This window comes from Pogona vitticeps, chromosome 2, assembly GCF_051106095.1.
Source record: "Pogona vitticeps strain Pit_001003342236 chromosome 2, PviZW2.1, whole genome shotgun sequence".
In the NCBI taxonomy this organism is placed as follows: Eukaryota; Metazoa; Chordata; class Lepidosauria; order Squamata; family Agamidae; genus Pogona; species Pogona vitticeps.
The window spans coordinates 296,739,840-296,749,427 of NC_135784.1; the positions used below are offsets into that span (position 1 = coordinate 296,739,840).

Here is a 9,588-nt window from a genome sequence, read left to right on the forward strand (position 1 = left end):
TGCTGTTCCTTCTTTCAGCAAACCCTGGCTCTCTCCGAAAAGGGACCAAAAGGGGCAAAAGGAACTCTCCCCATGATGCAGCCAAAGCAGAATCACGCATGCGGAAGAGGGGGTAGTCTTATACAGCAAGTATATAACAAACTCTACATTCTGAGTGGGAATGTTGGGGAGTCGTCTTATACGCCCAGTTGCCTTATACACCGGCAAATACGGTAAGTTTCAGTTCTTAGAAGCAGGACAGTTTAACGTGACTCACTGTACATTAACTTTCCTGTTTCCTGTTCCTATGACCCACATTATTTATTGCCACCAGCACATTCCCAGCATTTTGGAAAGAGAGTCATAGAACAAGTAGACTCTTTTTTTCTAGTACATGGGCTCTCCAAGTATAGAAAGAGAGGGGTAGAAATGTTAAAGGTCTAAGGATTTAAATGCATAGGGAAAATGCAGGTCACCCATACTGACTTCCCAGTGCAGAAACATTCTAGAATAGGACAAAACATAAATACAGCTTAGTCCTTGGCCTACTTTAAGCGCACAGCTGGAGGCTACAAACTTCTCATACTCACATTAGCTTGCATACTGATATAGTCTTCACAGGTGGGAAAGCCAACCTCCTAATTTCAACTGTTCAGTTAAGTTTAAAGTAGGTGTAACAAGTGGCAAAGAAATCTTGGGGGAATGGATCCTATGACCACCTTTCAGGTACCAACACTGAAAGGCAGATCCAATGTTAGCAATGACTAGAAAGTGGCTAAAAATAAAGGAAATATCTTTAAAATATTGTAGGAAATACAAAGATTCAACTGTGTTTGAATACTGTATCCTTCTCATCCTCTCACAATACCTAAAAAAAAAAATCATTATTATGTATGTGAACAACATAGGCAACATTCATTAACAGAGATCAGAGGACTGGAAAGGCCATCAAAGAAAGTCTTCAAAATGTTGTGTTTTCTAATGCAAAGATGTATGGGGAGAGTCAACTCAGGCAATGAACAGAAGAGAAACAAAACTAAAACAGTTTTTATTTTTTGTAATCTCTCTCATTCTTCCTAATTCAATGTCATTCAATGACAACAAGTGGAAACATTTCAGGTCAAGCCTTCCTCATACAACAACTAAATCAAGCTATAGAATTCATTCCATCAATATGCAGACTTCCCACAGCTTAATAAGTTAGACTCTTTAAAAAAATCTTAAATAGATAGCTTTCAGGGAGTGAAAGGCCTATTAGTGGCTGAAACAGACCCTGTATATTTAAGGCAAGAATCAGAGTCCTGGGATTAACCGATGCTGAAAATGACAACATGAACCATGTATACTCCTGACTTTTGAGTTCTCCTATATTAGAAATAGAACATTGAAGAATTTCATAGAAGAATCCTAGAAGGAAATGGAAGAGGAGACAGGCATGGGTATATCTCTATGTTATAAACACCATCCCTTTCCAAATATTTTCATTGTCTTAAATTCTAAAGACGAAAACAGGAGCTATCTCTCCATACATACCCTGTCCCCTATGTCTGGCACAGGCCTACATTATTTCTATTTTATGCATGTTTGTAAATTGCCTGCTCCTAAAACAGCTCTAGTAAGGAAAAGTGTTGTGGTGCTAATGAAGGAAAAATGCACACATACACAGACAATCGTTTCCATAAGAGGATCTTAGCAGCAGGCCTGCAGTGAAGTGGAAGCAGCCAAGCTAAACAAAAAACAAAACAAAAAAAAAACATGCACACATACACAGAGAAAATTCTCCATCAAGAAAGAAGCAATCACAAGGGTCCTTTTGTCCTTACCTTCCTCTTTATACACTGCAGGCAGATACAGGATTAATTTTTGATCCTAGAGCCACAAAGCCGCCTCTCTCTTCCTACACTGAACGATGATCCGAAAACAACTCCCTTATAGGTGATTTCCCCCCCCCTTGCTTCTATCCTTTCTCCTTAAGGTTCTGAAGGACAAAGGCACACCTCTCTTCCACCCTCTTAGAAATCTCGCAAAGCTCTCACACTGCTAAAGCTGGAATTCAAGGAGCTGCAAGCTATAACGATGACTCACAGGGAAGACAGCTATGCCTCTCTGTTTTAAAAAGGAGCTCTAACACACATACACGCAAAAGCCCCTCTCCCACTGGTGCTCTAAGGTATTATAAACCAGTCTTCCCCAGCCAAACACCCTGCAACTCACACACCCCAAACCAGGATGACCAACAGGCACCTAATGGAGGGTGGTTACAGTCCGACATGTCTAAAAGGTGCCTGGCTGGGCGGAAGGCTTGTTTAAAGAAATGTGCCAAAGAACTCCTTCCGGATCTTTCATGAAATCCTTGTCCAATATGAGAGCCATCAGTTACTTAGCTATACACTTACCAACAGGTAAATAGCTTCACATTTATTCCTCACATGCTGGCTGGATAACTTAGTGGTTACGGTATCTGGCTGTGGAGCCAGAGGTTGGGGGTTTGCTCCCCCACTGTGCCTCCTGGGAGAACAGTCAGCCTGTGTGGCCTTGGGCAAGACACTCTTAAGAAGAAGGGAATGGCAAACCAATTCTGTGTACAGTGGACCCTCGACTTACAGACGGCTCAACTTACAGACTTTTCGAGTTACAGACTTCTCTGGCTGCAAAATTTAGGTTCGACTTGCAGCCAGAGAATCGACCTACAGACCGGGAAAAAAACCAAAATGGAACAAAAATGGAACAAAAACGGCCAGCTACGGGATTAATCAGTTTTCAATGCATTGTAGGTCAATGGAGACTTGACCTACAGACTTTTCGACCTGCAGCCACCATTCCAATACGGATTAATTCCGTAAGTAGAGGGTCCACTGTATTGTCTACCTGGAAAACCCTGAAGAGGGTTGTCATAATTTGGAATCGACTTGATGGCACATAATTCTTATTATTATTTTACTGCTGGTGCATTGCCCCAACAAGATTGTCATAGGCTTATTTAGACAAGCAAACATACAGAACAGGTACAGGAGGAAAACAAATTGATTGAAATCCTGTTGGGCAACTCCATAGTCATAAATGATGGCGATTTCACCAACAGCAGATATTCATCTTTAATTTTCAAGTTCCTATCCTCCTACTCAGGCTCCAAGGCTTCCTAGAGATCCCTTTAATTCCTGAAAATCACAGCTACCAATCCTAACAATAGGATCAGATCCAGCGGCAGCCATTTTTAAAAATATATATATATTTTAAGCCTGGACAGAAGGGAGAGCCTTTAATATATATCCAAAAGGCTTCTCTAGGTCAATGGTGATCCCTAAGGAACTCTGGAACCTGTTGTAGGGATAGAAAACTTCAATTTAATCTTTAATTTAAATATCCTTGGCTAATGATAGCGTCAACAATTATGACAGTGAAGCTCTGCCAAGAGGATTTCAGCACTAGTGTCTGGAGACTTCAACCTACCTGAAATTTCCCATGCCAGATAAATTTACATCCTGTTTCACTTCCAACTGTGCTGTCTCCAACTTACAAAGCTAAAAGGCATGTATACGTCCCATAAACACAGAGCAGAACCGTGCTGCTAGGCATCAAAATGTAAGGACTGCTGAAGAAGAAAAAATGCAGGATATTCTGAAGTCACGACACCCACAGTTTTCTAATACTAGGAAGAAGCAGCTGTGTGCTTGGGGCAAGATCCTCAAACATACAGCCACCTTTAGAAACCCATACGACCCATAAACAGGCAGTATTAACCAAACAGGGATGGGGAGGAGATAATGAACCGAATAGTTCTAAATATATTCCTCAGAAAGCTATTGTGCAATGGACTATAGGCAGAGCCAAACAGTAGGTGGGGGTGGAAAGAGATGCAAAACCTGTGAAATCCAATTATCAAAGATGTTAGCTACTGCACACGAAAAGCTGCAGAGATATTTAACAATTAAGAGGGAGGTTTCATTCCCCCTCCACCCTCTTGCTTCCATGGTAACTCTGGCAAGAGCATACATCATATAAGGGGTGGGCGTGGGTGAGGAGAGAAGACTGTAGCAATCCCACACTCCTTTGCCCTATTTATACAACAAATGCTGCATTTAAACCAATTTCTGCACCAGCGTGTTACAAAAACAGCAGGGGTTATTCTGAGATCCCAAGAAAGATCCACATTGTTTTATTTACTCCCAAGCTTTCCTCAGAACAATTATATAAACAACTGCTAAACCTTCCATTGATAAGCAGTTAAGACAATGAAGGTAAATCCCCAACAAGGCTGTGAAATGGAAGCCATACAACAAACAGGATCAGCCCTTGCAGCCACTGCAACCAGAAGAAAAGGTTATTTCGTGTGCTTTAGTGGCACTCTTGCAGATATAGGTCATACAAGAAGGTATATGAGCTGAGGGATAAAAATGTTTTATAATTCAGAACTTACTGCATTCTAGAGGCTAAGGGATGGAGGGGCCAAACGTATACATCAGGCTACGCACAGATTTTCAGCAGGCAACTTAATAATGGGGCACACCTCTTTTTTCCTGGACAGCTTCCTAGTTGTTTATCCATGTCATGCAACGCTTTCCAGAGGTGGTGTAAATTTACCACATCCTATTTTCTGAGCCTGGAACTTTTTAATAAGACTACAACTCCCATAACTTCCCAGTGTGTGTGTAGTAGGCATGAGATTTTTTTTTTGATTTCTTGCCCTACCTATCTCATAATTCCTCAATCTGGGAGAGTTCTAGGTGACGAACAAACATCTTATAAATACCCAAATGTGGCTCGCCTGGGAGAAAAAGCGGACACTGGAAGGCTTTGAGGCCTAGCTCCACCCAAGCTTTCTGTCCTGATGCTAGCTGGGAGCTATCTTTGTGAACAAAACAAAACAAAAAAAAAAACAAAACAAAAAAAAAAACAAAAAAAACCAAGCAGAACCAAACCTTGAAGCCTTCCAGTTTAGGACTTTTCTCCCAGGGAAGCCACAAGATTGTACAAGATTGCCATTATGCTCTCCATTCTGTGATGATAGTAAATCTCACCCTACGTTGTCCTGTGAACCAATCTTTGCTGAGCTTCCCTCGCCATTTGGGAAGCACGCAGCCAAACCACACACTGCATTTACATCACCACATATAGCTATGTCTATAATACACACTAGCACACCATGAGGGGAGGCACACAGATTAATTTCCAAGTCATGTTCCAAGCAAAAATCTGCCCTCTCCACCATGACCACACAGCTTGGTATTTTACAGGAGAAAATACTTACTGACATCAACGGGCGCCATTTTTCCTGAAAGCTTCAAGCAATATGGGAAACATACATGCAGGATAACTGTGGTTATCTACAGTGGTGCCTCGCTTAACGATTACATCGTTAAACGATGAAACCACTTGACAATGAGGTTGTTGCTATCGCAAAACGATATTCTAATAGGAAAATTTCACTTCACGATGATCGGTTCCTTGCTTCGGGAACCAATTTTTTGCTAGATGACGATTGTAAAACATCTGATTGGTGGCTCTAAAATGGCCGCCTGCTGTGCAAAATGGCTCCCCCCTGTGCTTTAGGACGGATTCCTCGCTATACAGGCACCGAAAAATGGCCGCCCTATGGAGAATCTTCACCTTATGATAAGGTATTTAGCCCATTGGAGAGCACTGAACCGGTTTTCAATGCATTTCAATGGGCTTTTTCGTTTCACTTGACGAGGATTTCGCTTAACAGCGATTTGAACGGAACAAATTATCCTTGTCAAGCGAGGCACCAGTGTATATACAGTGGTGCCCCGCTAGATGATTACCTCGCAAAAGAACAAATCCGCATGATGAGTTTTTGCGATCGCTATAGCACTTCGCAAAACAGTGTTTCCTATGGGCGATTTTCGCTATACAATGTTTTGGACCGTGCTTTGCAAGACTTTTTTTTTCGGGACCGATTTTCGCAAGATGACAATTTTGACAGCTAGGTCCGCGACTCACAAAATGGGTGTTTTAGGGACTGTTTTTCACAAGACAGCGATTTTAACAGCTGATCGGCGCTTCGCAAAACAGTTTCTCTATGGGCGATTTTCGCAAAACGACGACGATTTGTCCCCATTGGAACGCATTAAACAGATTTCAGTGCATTCCAATGGAGAACCGCATTTCGCAAGACAATGTTTTTGCTAAACAGCGTTTTTCACGGAACGAATTAACATCGTCTTGCGGGACACCACTGTATAAGAATCAGGGTGGGTTTGATTTCAATAAATTGATTTAAATCACAGTTTAAATCAGTAGTCAGCAAGCATTTTATTTAAGAAAAATCTAATTTAAATAAAATAATAAATTGTGATTTAAATTGATTTGATTTAAATCAAATCCACGCTGATAAGAATCCACTCCCATTGCAACTAATTTGCCTGAAACTAATTTAACAAACAATCAAGACACAGCTACATGCTACACAATAAGCATAATTTTTAATTTGTCCCTCAGAGGCCTCCCGCCTGCCTGTTCCTCTACCTGGTTTGTGCAGCCCTCCAACAGCAACCACTTCCAAACCCCTTCCTTACTTTCGGAGATGCCAATTCACTTCTTTCCTTGGCTTAGAGTATCTTTTTACCAAACCAGGCAAACAGGCACTGTTTCCTTTCCACTACTCTTTTTAATAATGACACAGCTAATGGCTTACTTTATATTGACCTTTAAAAAGAATAAAAATACTGTTGATAAAACACACGCCGCCTGTACTATTTTGGTGACACAACTTTTACTGTGTTGGCCAGCAGTGCAAATGGTATATCTCATGATTACTATTTTCTAAAATAGAAAATAGTAGGATTTAACTACTTAGAAGTTCTCACTCTTCCCCCCTCTTTTTCTTCCAATTTATCTCAGACTCTGACTTAACAATTGATTCTACAAATGAAAACCTTATTCAATCGCCTTTAAACTTCAGATCTCACCTACTTCATTGTCGTTGCTGTTTCTAACTCAAAGTAGAATTTAACTAAAACTAAACTCTGTCATGCACATTACTCCCCTTATATCAGAAACAGCACCCCTACAGCCAAGCAGCACACCGTTTTTATTCACATGCATTCAACCTGTCCCCCAAACTGGTTTAACAGATTCTCCTGGGTGTATATCTGAATTACCATGGCCAATCAAAATCAGTCACTCATCAGGTATAACAGTCCACACCAATACACAAATATATAGTGTGAAATGGCCACACACTAGGACCTGACCAAAATAAACAGGAAAAAACATATGCAACTTTTAGTTTTAATTTTTAACAGGGCAATCATCATCATCTTAGAACTGCAAAGTTGGAAGGGATCCTATGTATCATCAAGACCAGCTCCTACCAAGGAGGAACACTGGGGAATTAAATTGAACTCTCAAGCTCTACTTAAAACACAACTGAGCTGTACAACAATTTTATTACCCACTCCTTTTCTTCTCTTGGAGACCTGCCAAGTGACTAGTATCTGCTCCCTGAGCTCTCAAGCCTCAGACCACACACACAAGAAAGGCACAGATCCTTATGAAGCCCTTCTGATGTCACATGGAAGGGTCCCTGTGATGTTACACAGGAAAGATAATTAAAGGTTGGGAAGGAAAGCAAAGATAACACACATACCGTATCGGCTGGCGTACAAGATGACTTTTTTAGCCCAAAAACATGCCTCCAATTGCGGGGGGTCGTCTTGTACGCCGGGTGCACTTCATTTGGGCCAGGAAGGAACCACCGCCGGGGAGGAAGGCAGGCGGGCAGGCAGGCAGTTGGTCAGGATGGAGGCAGTCGCTCGCCCGCCACCCGCCCGCTTCCCTTCTTCCTCCTCCTCCTCCCACCGCCCACCCAGCCTCTTCCCCTCTTCCTCACCCTCTCGTTGCTTGAGCCAGCTGGCGCTTGTGCGCTCGCCCGCCACCCGCCCGCTTCCCCTCTTCCTCCTCCTCCACCTCCTCATCCCACTGCCCACCCAGCCTCTTCCCCTCTTCCTCGCCCTCTCACTGCTTGAGCCAGCTGGCGCATGCACACTCTTCCCCTCTTCTCACCCTCCTCCCCGCCAGCCATGAACTTCCAGGGCAGCCTGGGCAGAGCCCTGGGCAGGCGCCGGTGGCACTGCAGCAGAGCCATCCACTCTATATTTTGAGTGGAAATGTTGGGGGGTCGTCTTATACGTCCAGTTGCCTTGTACGGCGGCAAATATGGTACACAAATTCTTGAGCTGAGACATTGAGCCCCGGGTACTAGGTGAGGAATGTGTGAAGGTGGGTTTCCAGGCTTGAAGACATCGCCAAAAAAAGGCCAACCTTCTCCATTTTCCAGCACCAATTTATCCTGTCATTTGTCTCCCCGCCTGGAGAGAATCACAACACTTCCTTGAGACTTCAGCTGGCATCCTACAACTTCTGCTATTTTTCTGCATTGAGCCAGTTTTTTCCTTTTCTTTTTTACTCGAGGTGTGTCTATTTGCATTTTTGGATGGGACCAACTCCCAGAATTCCTCTGGTTATCATGGGAAATGCTTTCTGGGAAAACACTAATATGAACACCTCTATTTTCCCCCCTGAAATGGAAGGAAGCATTCAAAAGTGGTTTTCCTTACTTATAACCCATAAAGGGCACAGTCCAGGGTATGACACAAAGAGCACATCCAAGGAAATATGTCACCTCCCCATTCTAACAGGAAAGCATTAAAAACAGGAAGAGTGATTCGCTGGTGCTGCCAGCTTCAGTGTTTGTTTGACAAAGCTATGGGTGCAAATTCTGATTAAGCTTCTTGATGCAGCTGGTTCCCACAGTCTCAACCACTCAGTTGGCTGCAAAGCAGAATATAAATATGTAAAAAGGATTCCTGCTTTCACTGCCCTTCCTACTCCCCTCCCCATCCCTTTCAATAAGCTGCACCTATTCTTCTAACAAATCACATTTTAATCTTAACTTAGCTTTGAGTATTCAGCCTCTGGGCTCTGAATGCTCAACATTATGAGTCCCTGTTGTATCTGAGCCTACAGGCCCCACCTCCAACAAGGTGTGTTCCAATTGGTTTGTTGGGCATCAGCTGACATCAGTTCCATAAGGCTTGTGATTGGAGGAAGCTAAGCCTCGTGACTGAAGGAAGCCTGTTTACAGGGCAATTTTGTTCTTTCCTCAACTTACTTCCATGTATAAAACGGCCCTCAATTTTTAGTGTAATGATTTTAGGAAAAAGTAGCATCTTATACATGGGAAAAACACAGTATTTAGAAACTATACTATGATTTTTCTTTAATGATGGAACTTTAAAGTTATCTTTTCATCATGATGGAGACCATGCCTTTTCAACCTGCCTACCAGCCTAGATAAATTAATAATTAAGATTCTACTCCTCAGTACCTGTGTCAGAAAAAACTCAACAATTCCTCGTAATTTAAAAAGTCATCTATCCTGGTTAACCTTTTATGATAATGGGTTTGCTGTTTTAAATGTGCATTTTGTAAATGTCATTCTTCCCTTTGCCATGACAGTAATAGCACTGAATGGCTCACTATTCACTTTTATTTATTTCAGTCCACAGTTTGGCTGCAGACAGGCAGCAGCTTCTTCAAGGAAATACAGGCAATGTGAAAGAAAGGTTGCTCACCACAACAGTGTGT

At 42.3% G+C, this 9,588-nt stretch overlaps 1 protein-coding gene across 12 annotated transcripts in view; it reads right to left on the reverse strand.

Moving 5' to 3' along the window:
• NEDD4L (NEDD4 like E3 ubiquitin protein ligase) overlaps positions 1-9,588 on the reverse strand; it is a 322,144-nt gene that overhangs the window by 168,792 nt on the left and 143,764 nt on the right. For 3 of the 12 annotated variants that reach the window (XM_078385196.1, XM_078385195.1, XM_072992887.2), the window contains exon 1: positions 1,803-2,186. The exons of the other annotated variants lie outside the window; for them this stretch is intronic. The gene's annotated coding sequence lies outside the window, so the exon portion shown is untranslated. Of the gene's footprint in view, positions 1-1,802; positions 2,187-9,588 lie in introns of those variants that run through there. 12 annotated transcript variants of the gene reach the window in all.